At 37.8% G+C, this 17,022-nt stretch overlaps 1 long non-coding RNA gene across 1 annotated transcript in view; it reads left to right on the top strand.

The window, feature by feature from the left end:
- The window catches only part of LOC139082467 (uncharacterized), a 135,169-nt gene that overhangs the window by 97,627 nt on the left and 20,520 nt on the right, over positions 1–17,022 (top strand). The window contains exon 4 of the long non-coding RNA XR_011538497.1: positions 13,064–13,210. This is a non-coding gene — a long non-coding RNA (uncharacterized lncRNA). The remainder of the gene's footprint in view (positions 1–13,063; positions 13,211–17,022) is intronic.

Raw genomic sequence — 17,022 nt, 5'->3', positions numbered from 1 at the left:
GGGAAACTTTTCACAGGGAGACACGGCAAATGAACAACCCAGAAGAAGAAAATGAAAGGAGGATGGTATGAAATAATACAAGGAAACACACACTAAAAGGGCAGGCTGGGCTCTAGTCTGTGGCAGTAATTTCATGAGGCCTAAAGCCTATGATTGTTAAAATAAAACAGTCAAAAATACCTATGCAGGGGGTAAAGGGCAAAAGATACAGTCCTGGCAAAATGGACCCTGGGCTCCTATTTCAGGCACCTGGTTCCCATTAATCTCTCATCCCTATAGACTCTTATGGAGCCTTCTGCCTCTCCCTAACCTTGTCCTGAGCTGGTATGTAAATTAAACCAGTAGCTTTAATCTTTATAACATTACAGCAGAAGGAACAAAGATAGTAAAAGTTGAGGATGGAGCCTGAGTGCATAGGATCCAAATATGTAGTAGCAGAATGCTCCAAATAGGGAACAGGGACAAGAGAAATAACTACCATAAAACCAGATTTTATTTCCTCCTTTGAACCCCTATCTTCCTTTTACCCCTTTCCAAAATATGCATGTATAGGTGGTGTTAAGAAAACCCTTTCCAGTTGGCCTTTTTCCAAGACTAGGGTACAGCTGGGCCGAAGGGCCACATGTTGAAGTTATTAATATGCCTATGCCCTTCTCCCCCACTGAGTTCACTGATCAAAGGCCCTGCCAGAGCAGCAATGGATAGCCTCGCATAATGGGAACTGAAATTCTACTTAAGAAACCAGCTTTGCCAAAACACACTACCTTTTTAAGTGAAACATTCCATGCACATATTAACCTGATTACAGAGAGGAAGGGGGATCTTTTTTCCTTCTGTACCCTGCTAATAATTTTCTGTCAAGTCTGATTTGGCTTTAGCTGCACTCCAAGTTCTTGTGATGTGCCCCGATCACCAGTAAACTAAAAACAGAAGGTGCTGCACAAACTCTGAGACAGGATACTCTGTCCATGAATACAGACGCTGCAGAATTCAGTTCCTTGCCAAGGAAGGCCAGTGACTTTTCCAGTCTCTGACAACCAGCAGCCTGCCTGTGATTCACACAGTCAGCGAAGGAAACACATGGAGAAAATGGTGGAAATAATTAAGGGTTCTTAGAGTTAACAGAAGCATCGACTCATTACACGGGACCCTGCCTCAAAAGGGAGTAAACCATTGTGCTTACTGAAAAAAGAACAGACGGTAACAAAGCATTTTAAAGTCCCAATCAGTTCCAGCCCCAGGTTGGAGAGCCAGGTTGAAGAGCTGGTTAGGTAAGAGAAAAGGAAAACAAACCAGATTTAAAGGAAGCAATGCCATTTTGCTCTGCCTGACAAACAAAAAGAACTGTTTTATGGTTTATTTCACTGTATTCCAGGATAACCTGGTTCCTGCACAGCTGACAAAATTTTGTCCCCAGACAGGGTATCAAAGATCTAGATATTATGCAGTTGTCCAAATAGAGGGCCAGTCCATGAAGAGTCTGAATATGATTGTCACCTTTCTTTCAGACACATCAGAGGGCAGTCCTTGTTGGAGGACAAGTCAGACGTGCTACGTGGCTTCTTTGGGAGCTTCGAGCAGTAGAATGTGGCAGATTACAAATTCTTTTTCAAGTTTTATCATCACAAATTCAAAGCTCCTTTGCCTACAATTATAAGCATAAAGAAACAGAGTTTTCTGAAAACAAATATGACTTATAAAGATCTCCTCCACTGCTCCAGTCATCTTTGCAAAAACTTGAAGGAGCTGAGCAGTTGATATATCCTAGAAAAGGTCCAGAAATGCCCCAAACAAACAAAAAATAAATAAAAAGCAGCAACGGTCTATGCTAGTCACTTTCTGCTTGTATTTGGCAACTATTAAATCATTTGTTAATAAGAACCAAGGAAGATCCTTTTCATTGATACCCTGCAAGACTTCAGACAGATGCCCTGTCAAAACATACTGAGAACTCAAGGTTTTTGTCTGAAGAAAGGGGGCCGCTACGTAGAAATTCCTAGCAAAACTCTTACCTAATTAGACATGATATTCTACTATTTTTAGCATATTTGCTGGCTTGTTTTTCTTTCTTTCTTTCTTTCTTTCTTTTTTTTTTTTTTGATATTTTCTACTATTATGAGAACTATCAGATTAACCCAGAGTGTATGTCTTGGATGTCCCAGACTAGATATCTTGCCTGGGTTTGGTACTTCTGTTGACATCTCTCTGGCTGTCTTTCCTAGAGTCCTGAAAGACTCATTGCTTTATAGGTTAGAATAACTTATTAGCACCAGGGTTTATATTCTGTTCTTCTTGAGCAATCAGGAGGCCATATTCTAGATTGACACTGTCCATAATTTCTCATAGTTATGGTAGAGAAGACAAGAACAAGGTGGTTACTTACAGAAATACACTTGACCTTTGAATGTTGTTTGTCTCTAAACACAGAATAACCACTGGTGGAATTCACAACCATATCAGCCAAGAATCTGCAATGATTCATTTCTTGGCATTCAGTAAAGAAGAGCATGGCTTTAAAGTGCTGAATCCAAACCTAACACTGAATAAACTACGATGCTTTGATCTTGAGTGCTTACCTTTATAAATTTTAGCCGCAATGGTTGCATTAGGTATCAAAATGTAGGAAATCATTTGTAAATTCTTGCTAGGGAATCACAATTTCTGATATGTTAATATAGCCAGTCCTTATATCTAATGGACCTTTAAATTAGAAAAAAACAGCTATGACATAAATTATTCTTTAAAAAGAAAGGGAAGAAGTGAAGTTTCAGAAAATATTTTATTTCCTTCAGTAATTTTCTTTCATTTATCTCTATCATACTATGTTATGGCATGTTTTATCAAAAGAACATTTCAGCAAGGTAAAAAAGGCTTGAGCAGCATGACTATCTTACTTGAACTTTTGACTATGAAAATGCGTAGAAGAGGAAAAAAATGTCCTGTAATTTCTGTAGTGTATTGTAAGGAAGGGCATTTATAATCAGTCACTGGAAATGAGATTCCCCACCCTCCCCAAACACACAAACACACAGCATGGAAGGGAGGGAACGAGGGAGGGGTGGAGGAGGAGAAGGGAGGAGGAAGGGGAGGAGAAGGAGGGAAAAAAAAGGAAAAAGCAAGCAAACTGAGGAATGTGTACATGTAGTCCTTCAAAAAAGGATTTGAGACAGCAAGCTGAGGAGGAGGCAAGAGACTACAAATGGATGATCTAGTGATGGAAACAAAAGATATACACAATGGGTCTTTAGGAAAGAGGATTAAGTAAAGTAATCTCAGCTGAATTAGTTTTAATTATTGCATAGAATTTTCTTTCTTTCATATTCCTAGCATTATTACTGAAATTACTAAAATTTTACTAAAATACTGAACACATTACTAAATAGGAGCTTCCTTCTGACTGTCTCAATTTTTCCTCCTGTGAGTATTGCCAGCCAGAAAAGTTTTTCTGAGTCTTTAAAAAGCACATAGTGATTCACTTACAGCAATCCAAAAGAACAGAAAATTTTTAGAAAAATCTTAGAACTGTTTAAGCTCTGTGAACATGCCAGCCACCCTATGATTCTGGGCATTTGCTTTAGTAGATTTGCTTTGCCATTATATTCAAGTGATATGAGTGGGAATAAATCTCCAGGTTTATGGGAGAAAAATACCTTCATTCCCAAAAAACATCAAGATCAAACTCAAAGTAAGTCAGTGACACACTTTTAAGCCTTATCAAGTCACCTGTTAGGTTCTGTTGTTCCCACAACCAAAGTGACTTTTTCATCACTAATGTATAAAACTCGACTATTGTGTCACTGTATGAAACACTTAAACCCAGGGATGTGCCTAGTACAAAACTTAGCCCAAAGAGGTAAGCTGTGCCTACAGGAAGCAGCATTTGTATCTTAATCTCTTCTTTACTGGAAAAATCTGAGATGGACCACCTTTCCTGGCCCACTGTAATATTAGGCTTATCTGGTATAACGATTAATTTTTGTTTTGTTGTCTATATTTTAAATAATGTTTAAAATACATTTTGTAAAAGTAATACACTTGGTATAAAATTCAAACAGTAAAATAGGAATATAATGGAAATTAAATCTCTCTTCCACCCTTGACTCCCAATTCCTCGAAAGCAACCACTTTTACTAGTGTCTTTGGAATCCATCAGAGATAACTCAATATGCACACACTCTTACACATGTAAATTTATATACATGTAAAATAAATATATGTGTTATTTATTTCTGTATACAAATGTGAGCATATCATGCAGCTTGTTCTGCATCTTGTATATTTTTAAATCTATTTTACTGTGGAAAACACACACATATGGAGAAAAAAGCTTAAAATTAAAAGTATGGTTTAACTGAATCATATAAAGGAAATATTTCTCATCACTTAGGTTCAGAAATAGAACCCTAGAACTCTAGAAGCACCTCCTTTTCTCTACATGACCTTTTCTGATCACTACCCCTACAGTAGAGGGAACCACTGTCCAGGCTTTTATGGAAATTACATTATTGCTTTTCTTTAAAGTTTTACTATATAAGTATTGATCTGTAAATAAGAGTTTCCAGTTTTGGGTCTTTACAAAAAGTGCTGCTAGGAAGAATGTTTACATGTGAGTACCTGTTGGTGAGTTTCTCTAGGGTATACAAATAGGAGTGGAATTGCTGGGTCACATGGCATGAATAGCTCCATCTTTACTGTATTATGCCAGAGTGTTGTCCAATTTACACTCCCACCACTAGTTTGTAAGAGTGCCTGCTGTTCTAAATCTATAGCAACAATTGGTATTGTCAGATTTTTAGCTAATCTGGTAGATATATAATAGTATCACATTGTGCTTTTAATCTGCATTTCCCTGATTACTGATGAGATTGAGCATCTTTTCACATGTTAATTGGCATTTTGAATTTCTTCTTTTGCAAAATGCCTGTTCAGTTTTTTTTTGCCCATTTATCTACTTGTTTGTTGTTTTCTTAATGACTTGTAGGAGTTCTTTGTATATACTGAACACAAGTGCTTTTCTTGGTTATACATGTTGCAATGCTTTCTCCTACTCTGTGGCTTGGAGTTCACATTCTTTATAATGTCTTTTGATATACTGAAGAAATTCTTAATATTAATTGTTGTTAGTGCTGTTAAGTCAATTCTGATAACCCTGTGTAGAGCAGAGCGAACCCTGTCCAGTCTTTTTGCACTATCCTCTCACCTTCTGGTGCTGTATCAGACAATGCTGTGCTGCTATTCATAGGGTTTTCTTAATATTAATACAGCCAAATTTATCAGCATTTCCCTTTCTTATAAATTATTTTTTAAAAACAAATTGCCCACTACCCTAAGGTCATGAAAATATTCCTCTATGTTATTTTCTAAGAATTTTACTGTGCATCTATCTACAAGAGATTTTAGGTCTATAATCTCTCTGAAACTGATGCTGTGTAGGAGTCCAATTTCATATTTTTTCACACATGGATACCAGTTTTTCCAATATCTTTTCTTATTCAAAGGACCATTCTTTTCCCACTGCTCTGAATTGCAACCTTTGTCAAAAATTAAGTATCGGTATATGCATGGGTCCATTTCTGGGCTCTCTGTTCTGTGTTCTATTTGTCTATTCATGCACCTATTCACACTATTTTAATTATTATAGCTCTATAACAAGTCTTGATATCTGGTAGAACAAGATATTCTACCTTGTTTCTTCTTCAAGAGTATTATGTTTCTTCTTGGTCTTTTGTATTTCCGTGTGTCTTAGTCTGTTTGCGCTGCTATAACAATATAACAGACTGGGTAGTTTATAAACAGCAGAAATTTATTTCTCACAGTTCTGGACACTGGAAGTCTGATCAGCAGGCCACTAACATGGTTGGGTGAGGGACCTCATCTAGGTTGCTGACTTCTCACATGGCAAAGGAGCAAGCTAGACCTCTGGGGCCTCTTCTTTTTAAAGACTGGCCCTGAGCTAAGATCTATTGCCACTCTTTTTTTTTTTTTCTTCTTCCTCCCAAAGCCCTCCAGTACATAGTTGTATATTCTAGTTGTAGGTCCTTTTGGTTGTACTATGTGGGATGCTGCCTCGGCATGGCTTGATGAGTGGTGCTAGGTCTGCGCCCAGGATTCAAGCCGGCGAAATCCTGGGCCGCCAAAGCGGAGCATGCGAACTCAACCACTACACCACCAGGCTGGCCCTGGGACCTCTTTTATTAGAGCATTAATCCCATTCATGGGGGCTCTGCCTTCATGACCTAATCACCTCCCAAAGGCCCCACCTGCTACTATCATCACATTGGGCATTAGATTTTCAACAAGGAATTTTGGAGGAATGTAAAGATTTAGACCATACCACCATATAAATTTTAGAATTAGCTTGTTAAGTGCTACAATACAGCCTATTGAGTTTTGATTGGTATCATATTGAACCTTATATTATCAAAGTAGAGGGAAGTGGCAATTTTGAAAAAGAAGAACAAAGCTAGAGGACTTAACAGCACCTGATCTCAAGACTTACTGTGAAGCTACAGTAATCAAGACAATGTGGTGTTGATTTGGATAGATATAGAGATCAATGGTACATAACAGAGAGTCCAGAAATAGTGCCACACATATACGGTCAATTGATTTTCAACAAAGATGCCAAGGTAATTCAATGGAGGAATGATAGTCTTTCCAACAAATGGTTCTGGAACAATTGGACATCTATATGGGAAAAAACTAAACCCCAACCCATGCTTCATATTTTATACAAAAAAAACTCAGAATGAATCATAGACTTAAATGGAAAAGCTAAAATTATAAGACTTCTAGAAGAAAAGATAGGAGAAAGTCTTTGTGACTTTAGATTAGTACAGATTTCTTGGCTAAGTCACAAAAAGTGTATGTATACTAAGAAGAAAAATCAACAACTTTAACTTGAAATTTAAAGCTTGGATCTTCAAAATACAGTATTAATAAAATAAAGAGATGGATGGCAAATACACACATTAATAGATAGTCCAAGTTATTAGTCATAAGGGAAACACAAAATCATGAGATACCAGTACTTACCTTTTAGAATGGTTATAATTTACAAAAACTGACACTACCAAGTACTGGTGGATGTGCAAAGCAGCTGGAACACTCATGTATTGCTAGTAGGGATGCAAAATGGTACAATAATTTTAGAAAATAGGCTGTATTAGTTATCAATTGCAGCATAACAAATTATACACATTTAGCAGTTTAAAACAACACACATGTATTATCTCAGTTTCTATGAGTCAAGATTCTGGGCAGAGCTTAGCTTTGGTCCTCTGTTCAGGGTCTCTAACAAGGCTGCAATAAAGGGGTCAGTCCTGTTTGGAGTCTCATCTGAGGCTCAAATGGGGAAGGATCTACTTTCAGGCTTATGTGGTTGTTGGCAGGATTCAGTTCCTTGCAGCTGTCAGATTGAGAGCCTCAATTCATTGTTGGCTGTTGGTTGCACTCAGTTTCTTGCCAATGTGGACCATTCCATATGGCAGCTTACTTCATCAGAACAAAGAAGGAAGACAATAAATAAAGTCTACTAGCAAGATGAAAGTTACAATTTTATGTAACATAATCATGTAAGTGACATCCTACCACCTTTGCTGTATTTTATTGCTTAGAAGCAGGTCCCACCCACACTCAAGGGAAGGGTATTACACAAGAGCATAAATACCAGGAGGGTGGGATAATTAGGGGTCATCTTAGAGTCTGTCCACCACAGGCATCTTCTTATAGAGTTATATATTACGTTTGCCATATGACTAAGGAATGCCATACCTAGCTATTTACTCAAGAGAAAAGGAAATATATGTCCACACAAAGATCTGTACATGAATGTTTATAGCAGCTTTATTGAAAATTGTCAAAATTGGAAACAACCCAAATATCCACCAACTGATGAATGGGTAACTAAATCACAGTATAGCCACACAATGGAACACTATTCCATAATAAAAAGGAACTGCTGATGCATGTAACAATATGGATGGATCTCGAAAGCCTTATGCTTAGTGAAGGAAGCCAGACACAAAAGGCTACATGCTGTATAATTGTTTATATTATATTCTATAAAAGGCAAAGCTATAGAGAAAGAAACAGATCAGTGGTGCCTGGGCTAGGGATTGGGAGAGGACTGACAATAAAGGAAGAAGCTTTTTGGGGGTAATGGAAATATCCTATATATTGATTTTGGTGGTGGTTATACATTTGTCAAAACTCATAAAACTGTATACGTAAAAAGGATGATTTTTACTCTATGTAGATTATACCTCAGTAGATCTGACTTAAAAATGCATCTTTAGTACTCAAGGACTTTTTTTTTTTTTAAAGGCAATAGATTTTGAGGTTTGGCTGGTATATATATTTTATTTTGCTAATGAAATTTTGAAAATTAAAAACATAAATGTTTGTCTTTTTTTCTGAATGTTGATTTCTCCTGTATGGCAAGAATCCCTCCTCAATTTATAGACCATTTACTGAACTGATTGAACATTCAGCTCATCCTGTGCTGTAATTTTGACTATTGAATACAAATGCATAAAATGTAAAAGAATTAAAACCATCATTCTTAAAATGTAAAAGCCTAATGGCAACCAGTATTCCTACCTGCTTCATGGACAATATAAGAACTTTAAGAGGCAGCCCTGACGGCCTAGTGGTTAAAAGTTCAGCATACTCCACTTTGGCAGCTTAGGTTCGGTTCCTGGGCGCAGAACCACACCACTCATCTGTCAGTAGCCATGCTGTGGGAGAGATTCACATAGAAGAACTAGAAGGACTCAGAACTAGAATATACAACTATGTACTGGAGCTTTAGGAGAGAAGAAAAAAAAAGAGGAAGACTGGCAACAGATGTTAGCTCCCTTAATGGTGAGTTCTTAATATTATGAAATTCTTAGTAATGATCAAATCTTTGACTCAAATGTCATAACTTTTAAGCAAATTATAACTTGAATCAACACAAGTAAATCCACTTTGCCATTGTGTTTTAAATATGGTTTTTAGGTATTTTTTAATGCACAGATTTTTTTTCCTTCCAACTCTTTCACTCTCCTTGTAATTTAATTGATAAACAGATCTGTTTATTTGACCTGAGCTGACATCTGTTGCCAATCTTTTTTTTCCTTCTCCCCAAAGCCCCCCAGTACATAGTCGTATATTCGAGTTGTAGGTCTTTCTGGTTCTGCTATGTGGGAAGCCCTCTCAGCATGGCTTGATGAGCGGTACTAGGTCCACACCCAGGATCTGAACTGGCAAAACCCTGGGCCACTGAAGTGGAGCTTGTGAACTTAACCACTCGGCCACGGGGCCGGCCCCTATTATTTTTTTCTTATAACTTTCTATGGGGTTCAGTCATGATCCTTTTCTGTTGATCATTCTTGTGTGAAATTAGTTTTCTTTAACTTTTAGGAGAAGTGGATGAGTTGGGATAACTTTTTTAGCATCCTGGCTTTAGTGATCCTCTTATGTTATTTTCATGAAGTCTTCAAAAATATGGTCTTATACTCTGGGAATTCTTAAGTCTGTTCCCCTTGCTCAATTTTAAGTCAGTGCTCTTGCTCACTCACACTAGCCCTCTTCTCACATGCTTTCTTTCTCTTCCTCTCCCCTTACCCTCCCTATTATCCCTATCTATCTTGCTCAATTTGAATTCTCTTGACTGCAATTTCTTCTCATTGTGGCACTTTGTCCTAAAAGGGAACTTTAATTCCAGCCCTTTCAGATCTTACCTTGCCTTACTCTCCAGCTCCCTAGCTCCCTGACCACCAAATTAGGGCATGCAAAACCTCTCCTAGTTTCAGCTATTTTCATGATTACCTATTGGCTATTTTAGGGTTTCCCTGTTCTCAACCTCATCTGATACCTCTATCAGATACTTGTTGATGCCATGCAGGGCATATAGCTTTGATGGTGTGTCCTTTTCTACTCATATTTTGGGGTTTGTGAAGATATCACTTAGGGTTTTTTTGTAGATCTTGTTTGTGGATTTTGATTTTGTTATTCTAGTCATTCTGTTTTCATAGGGCAATTACAAGAGATTTAAAAAGTTGGCTTCTATTGGGGTTGGCCCTGTGGCCGAGTGGTTGGGTTCGCGCGCTCCGCTGCAGGCGGCCCAGTGTTTCATTGGTTCGAATCCTGGGCGCGGACATGGCACTGCTCATCAGGCCACACTGAGGCAGCGTCCCACATACCACAACTAGAAGAACCCACAACAAAGAATATACAACTATGTACCAGGGGCTTTGGGGAGAAAAAGGAAAAAATAAAATCTTTAAAAAAAAAAAAGTTGGCTTCTATTAAAATTTTCCCAGAATTTATCTTCACTTTTTTTTTTGAGGAAGCTCAGCCCTGAACTAACATCTGCCAATCCTCCTCTTTTTGCTGAGGAAGACTGGCCCTGAGCTAACATCCGTGCCCATCTTCCTCTACTTTATATGTGGGACGCCTGCCACAGCATGGCTTGGTGCCATGTCTGCACCTGGGATCCGAACCAGTGAACCCCAGGCTGCCAAAGTGGAATGTGCACACTTAACCGCTGCACCACCGGACTGCTCCTATCTTCCTTCTTGAATTATAGTTTAGCTGGATATAGAAACCAACATGGTTAGTTTGTTTCTCTCAGTATCTTGTGGCTGTTATTTCATTGTCTCCTATATCTGTTCTTGGTGATAAAAAATTTGCTTACAGTCTACTTGTTCTATCTTTGCCAGATATTAAATGTAAAGGGAAAATCTTAAAGTCATTGAGGAGAAAAATAGCTTATAGATTACCTATAAATTCAGTGTGTGGACTTATTTCATTTATCCTTCTTAATATGTCATGTATACTTTCAATCTGAAAAGTATTTTTCCATTCTGGAAAATGGCCATATCATTATCTCTGATTATCATTTATTATTTAATTCAATTACTACGTTTTTCATATATAGGATTTTTTATTTGATTATTTTCTTCAGTCACACTTGTCTGCTTGTGTGTCATAATTAGTAGTTGTTAACGGATCATAAGCCTTTGGATTTTAAGTAAATCCATCTCTTGATTTTTAAGTTGTTGATTATCTTGGTAAATTTTTTTCATATGGTTTGGAATGTTAATTTTGGGGCTTAACTTAAGTGGAAGTTTTTCCCCCTTACATCTCTTTTTATATTCTCCTATCCCTCTCTAGTGGCTTTGCAGTTGCCGCTGCACTGGCCTTAAAGGCTTGGTAAAAGTTACCCATGAAACATTCTGAGCATGCTGCTTTTCTCAGGGTAAAAGGGGATGTTTACTTCTATAGCTCTTTGATAGCAAAAAATGTTTTAAAGTTAAGAGGGGATGCCCTAAAGGTCAGACCCATTAAATGAAGCTCTAGAAGTCTGCATGTCTTTTTTCTGTTCTCAACTTATTTCTATTGCATTTATACATGACATATGGAAAAATCTTTATTGGTGTGAGATTTTTACAGACAGAAAATCATAAAAATATTCCATGTATCTTTTTTTCTAATGAGCCAACCAAAGAAAACAGCTAGTAAAAACTGAAGACAAATTTCAGACTTTATAGCCCTAATAGAGAATTAGATAATTATGTTCTGATGTTCTTTCTAGGTTTGGGGTGAGGCCTAGCTTTCAAATATTCTACAAACATCTGCAGTTTGATTAGAAAAACATAACCATGTAACTCCCTTTAAATAACTATGTAATACCACCCTTCAATTTGGGGACAGCTACAAAGGGTTTCAACTGGTACTTCTAAATTCCTAGACTGTTTATTGTAATTATTTTCTCTCCTAAAAAGAAAACATTTGCCTAGTATGGTTTTTATCCTCTCCAGTTTAATTTTTTCATTGATTTCTATTCTCCATTACTATTTGCTGAAAAGTATCTCTCTCCCTTTACTTTACAGAAGGTTTGGGGACTACAAAAATTTTAAAGTGTTCTACCCTAATTTTATATAATTCTGTTTGTATTCAATAACCAATTTAAGACCTCTCCTCCCATAAAAAGCATAAAGATGAGGGTGAATATCCTTTCCCTCATTCATTCCTTAATTAATTTACTCAATCATTCAAACATTAAATGTAAATATAGGGTAGCAGGCTATCTAAGGATAGGACACATATGCGAATCACTGCCAAGCAAGGCATTACATGTGCTGCCATAAGGGGTCAGAAAAGGGACTAGGCAGACGTGATGAGATGTCATGGAGTAAATGACATTAGTGAAGACTTTAAATGTAGAGGGGAAAGTACAGGTTGTGTTTGGAAGGAGACTGATTTCAGTGGAGCAGATTATCTGCAGATAAGCATAGTGGGAAACGTCCTCTGGAGCAAATCTTGAGAGTTTTGAAAGCAGGTAATGAGTTAACACTTTAAGAATTTCACTTATCTTGGATGTATTAATATGCCCAATTTAAGTAGGAACAAATTTTTGACAAAATAACAAACATACAAACAAAAACCATAATTTGAGTTTAGGAAGAATGACTAGTGTCTGCTGGGGCCTCATTTTTATCATTCCTCTGTATATAACTCAGTGCAATGACTTCATCTCAGAGTGAGAGCCACACTTCCAAACTAATGGATTTCCTTGAGCCACATTTAGTTAGCCTGAAAAATGAGCTGTGTGAAGGAAGACATTGAAATGAAGTGTTTTTTTGGTAAGACTTGAATAACTTTATGAATAATGATAACCTTTATAGTCTAAAGGGAAGAGCTAAAATAGTGTTTTACCATCAGTCATACCTCTGTTTCCATAGGCTGACTTATAACTTTAAAACCTAAGAAATGGTTTTTCTACTCTATGTGGCATTATGGCAAGGGAAAAAGTGGCTAGAAAAATTCATGCATTTACCTACCTTTCTTCCACCTCTGATCACTGTGATTAAGCAAAAGGATGAATTAGTTGCAACCCTTGATTGTAAGAGTGAATTAGCACCATATCACGTCCAGAGAAGTCTGCTGGGGAAATCAGATTCCTATGTTAATTGAAACTTTTTGGGAAATTTCATAAATGTAGGTAGCACTTCAGAAACTTATGCAGGACTCTTACTGCATATATCTAAAAACTAAATTTGCCTTCTGCTTCCAGTGGAGATGGAGTAATAGAGACCAGATGTGCCCTTCCCAGCTGAAACAACTAAAAAGACAAGACAAAATATATGAAAGAATAGTTCTTTAGACACTGGACATAATACCATGAAGGACAGTGATCCCTGAGAGATGGGAAACAAACAAGGTAAGCCCTATGATTATCCCACATTACTGCCTTGAGAGAGTTTCCAGGTCACAGCACAGGGTGAGGACTCTGGGTAAAGCCCAGCAGACTGCTTGAGTTGAGGAGATAAAGCTGAGTCTGGGGAGAGCAAAGCAGCTAGAATTTGCTGGACAGAGTACCAGGGAAGAAAGACCTCTGGAGATCTTCACAAGGTCCCCAGGTATTCAGAAAACTGCTGACCAGTGCATCCATGTTAGGAAACTACTTGAGGCTGGGAAAGAACCAGCCCAAAGGATAAGAGGGTACAGCACCTGATGCTCACACAGGGTGAGGAACAGTTTGTGGAACATTTGAGTAGAATTCTCAGAAGGGTCTCACAGGGGTTCTCAGTACTAGGGAATAATTAGCTCTTGACTAAATAGCATTCTGATCCGGCTCAACAAAACTTAAAAACAAGACCCAAAGGGATAAAACTGTTTCCAAGTTACTTAAGTGCATCCCAGAACAAACTGGAAATTTATAGGAATACAAAAATATCCAAAACCTAACAAAGTGAAATTCACAATGACTAGCATCCAATCAAAGATTACCAGACATGCAAAGAAGCAGGAAAACACAACTCACAATGAGGAGAATAATCAATCTTCTGAAACAGACTCAGAACTTACATAGATGTTAGGATTAGCAGAGGATGACATTGAAGTGATTATCATAACTGTATTTTTATATGTTCAAAAGTTAAGTAGAGATATGAAAGATATAAAAAAAGACCCAAATCAAACTTCTAGAGATAAAAACTATAATGTCTGATATGAAAAAATACACTGGATGGGATTAATTGTAAATCAGAAGAAAAGATGAGTGGCCTTGAAGAACATAGCACTGGAAACTACCAAAAATGAAACACACAGAAAAAAGAGTAACCGCCCCAACCCCTAAAAAACCCATAAAAATGGAGCATCACTAAGCTATGGGTTAACTTCAAATGGCCTAATACATATAAATGGAGTCCCTGTGGTTGGGGGAGGGAAGAGAAAAAATATATTTGAAGAAATTTTGATGAAAAGTAATACCCCACAGATCCAAGAAGCTCAACAAACTCCAAGCACAAGAAACATAAATAAAACTACACCAAGGCACATCATAATCAAAACATGATGTGATAAAACTAGTGATAAAGAAAAAAATCTTAAAAGCAACTAGAGAAAAAAATACATTAAAAAATAAGGATGACAGCAGATTTCTTATTGGAAACAATTCAAATGAGGCAATAATAGAGCAACATCTTTACAGTATTGAAAGAAACAAATTCAGCTGAGTACAGATCAGACTTTGAAAACTATTCAATGTTAAATTTAGACCCGTATAACAAAGAAACCCAGTGCAGACACTGTGTCATGATATCCTATCTATAGGCAATAGGCCAAAGCCACATTTCTAGCTTATTATCCTCAGAGAAAAGGAAAAAATAACCCACCAGCCATCCTCCATAGCCTTTACTAGCCCTCTCATATCCACATCAGCAACCTTGTTTCTAATACCCTCTTTGATTCTGATCAAAAATGGAGAAAGTTCACAAAGCCAGAGGCTTCTAAAGCCTTTGTCACCGATGAGTTCTCAGATGCAGAGGCTATCATGGAAACACTCTACTTGAACCTTTTCTCTGTGTTTAACTTAGTTTTTACTCACTCTTCCCCACACCTCTTCCAGATGTTTATTTTGCAGGTTACTGGAATAATAGTATTTTTTAAAACTCGGTGTTTTGGGGTAGAAAGACCTCTTGCTGCACTCCTTCATGTGTATTCCTCTTCAGTTTTGTTTCATGTACAATTCATTCACTCTTACAGTCTCATTTTAGATGCTACACCTCCCAACCTGTGTATCTGAACCAGCTCAAACAGGAAGTGGCAGTGGGCAAATTGTTACCACCCACTCCATTTTCTCTATTCTGTAATGCAGAAATTTAAGCTGCTCTCTCATCAAGGCACAGTGAAGCAGGGATATGTCTAGTCTTGCAAACAAGGCAAGCTACAAGTCATCCTTCCCTCTGACCAAATTAATCACTCGATGTTAGGCATTGAAAGACTGAAATGTAAACTCCTGCACTAGACTCCTGTATGACTCATGAGCAGAAGCTCCCTGAAGGACCTCTGGATCCTCCGAGATACGTACAAGACAGGAAAGCATCAGATATAAACGTATGGCAAAGGCTTGATAGGACTGATTTATACTACTGCAGTTCTGGGATGCTCTGTAAAGTAAAGAGAGTCAGAAAGCCGCAATCCCAAGGGACCTACAGTGAAAAAGTGGAGAGTTAATACTGACAATAATTGTAGCAACAGATATTTAGCACTTAGTATGTACCAGGTAGTGTTCAAAACATTTTACATATTTTAACTTATGTAATCTTCACAGCAACTCTATGAAGTAGATCCCATTATCCTCACGTTACAGTGGGAATATGTAACACAATCAAGGTCACAGTGGTGGAGTCAGAATTTGAACCCTGTCTGACTCCTGAGTCCACACTCTCAACTGCTCTTTAGTGTCCCTCGGGAGATAGTGGGGGGAAGGAGCCCTGGACAAAGGCTAAACACATGATTCACCCCTTACTCGTTACCTTACTATCCTGAACGCCTGGGATAAATGTCACCCACTTTGCTTACCTTATAGATCATTTTGAGGAACAACCAAGCAGTAATTTTAGAAAATATTGTCAAGTCTCATGCAAAAGTAAGGTGTTATTAAAAATAAGGTGTTATAAGGAATTCTAAAAGACAGCAGCAATGCATAGCGGGGCTTAGGGAAGAGTAGTGTATTGAGATAGGAAGGCAAGGAAAGTGAGTGTCAACAGGAAGCTTTTGGTATCACAGAGGCAGAGAATATCTACTGATGCCTTTCTCTCTTGCTATTCTTAGTTGTTACTTAGCACTCATTTCTCAGGCCAAGGGATCTTGGCCCAAGAGTAAAATAGTTCATCTGAAAGTTTTCATTCCCCTGTTAATAAGGGATTCATAAGTTGGGTTAAATAGTCTCTGTGTTCCACATAGGATAAGAATGAAGTAGTCACAAAGGATCAAGAACAAACTTAGTTTTGCAACTATAATTTAAAAACTCAAGAAGATAGAGAGGAATCTAAAGTAACTGGCTAAGACATCTTAAAAACATATGCCTCTACTTGGGGGGGGGGAAGGAAGGAAGGAAGGAAGGAAGGGAAGGAAGGAAAGAAAGGAAAGGAAGGAAGGGAAGGAAGGAAAGAAAGGAAAGGAAGAAAAGGAAAGGAAAGGGAAAAGGGAAGGGAAGGGAACGAAAGGAAAGGAAAGGAAATACCTACCTTTGCTATGAAGTAAAAATAGAAAGCTGCCTCTACTTTATGGCCCTGAGAGCACTAATTCCTTTGCAAGTTTTGCCAGAGCCTTGGCAGATCCACCGCCAGCAGTAATGTACAGAGACTGAGCAAGCACATCTGTCCTGATATAATTAAGGGTGCAGAGCAGAGCAGCAGGTGCAAACTTCTCATCCTTCAACTTGACTCTTGCGCTGCTTTGTGCTCTTGTAACTTAAAGTCTAAACTTGTTAAAAGTGATATTTGGAAGGTCATTAGTCTATAACAGGAGCTAGGCACTACAGACACTTCTTTAAAGCAAAATTAGAAACAGCTACCTGACTAACACATATCGGCCATTTTAAGATGTTGCCGTTTCACATTTTCCAGGGGGGAAAGCTATTAATTCCAAGGATATTAATATCCACATGAGCATGATATTGAAGCCAGATTGGAAGACTTCTTCTCCCTTAAAAAGCGTTTCTAGTAACAGAGTCCCTTATCCAAC

Source organism: Equus przewalskii, chromosome 3, assembly GCF_037783145.1.
Source record: "Equus przewalskii isolate Varuska chromosome 3, EquPr2, whole genome shotgun sequence".
NCBI lineage: Eukaryota > Metazoa > Chordata > Mammalia > Perissodactyla > Equidae > Equus > Equus przewalskii.
Note: the sequence above shows the minus strand (reverse complement) of the source record. Positions and strands in the feature narration are given on the sequence as shown.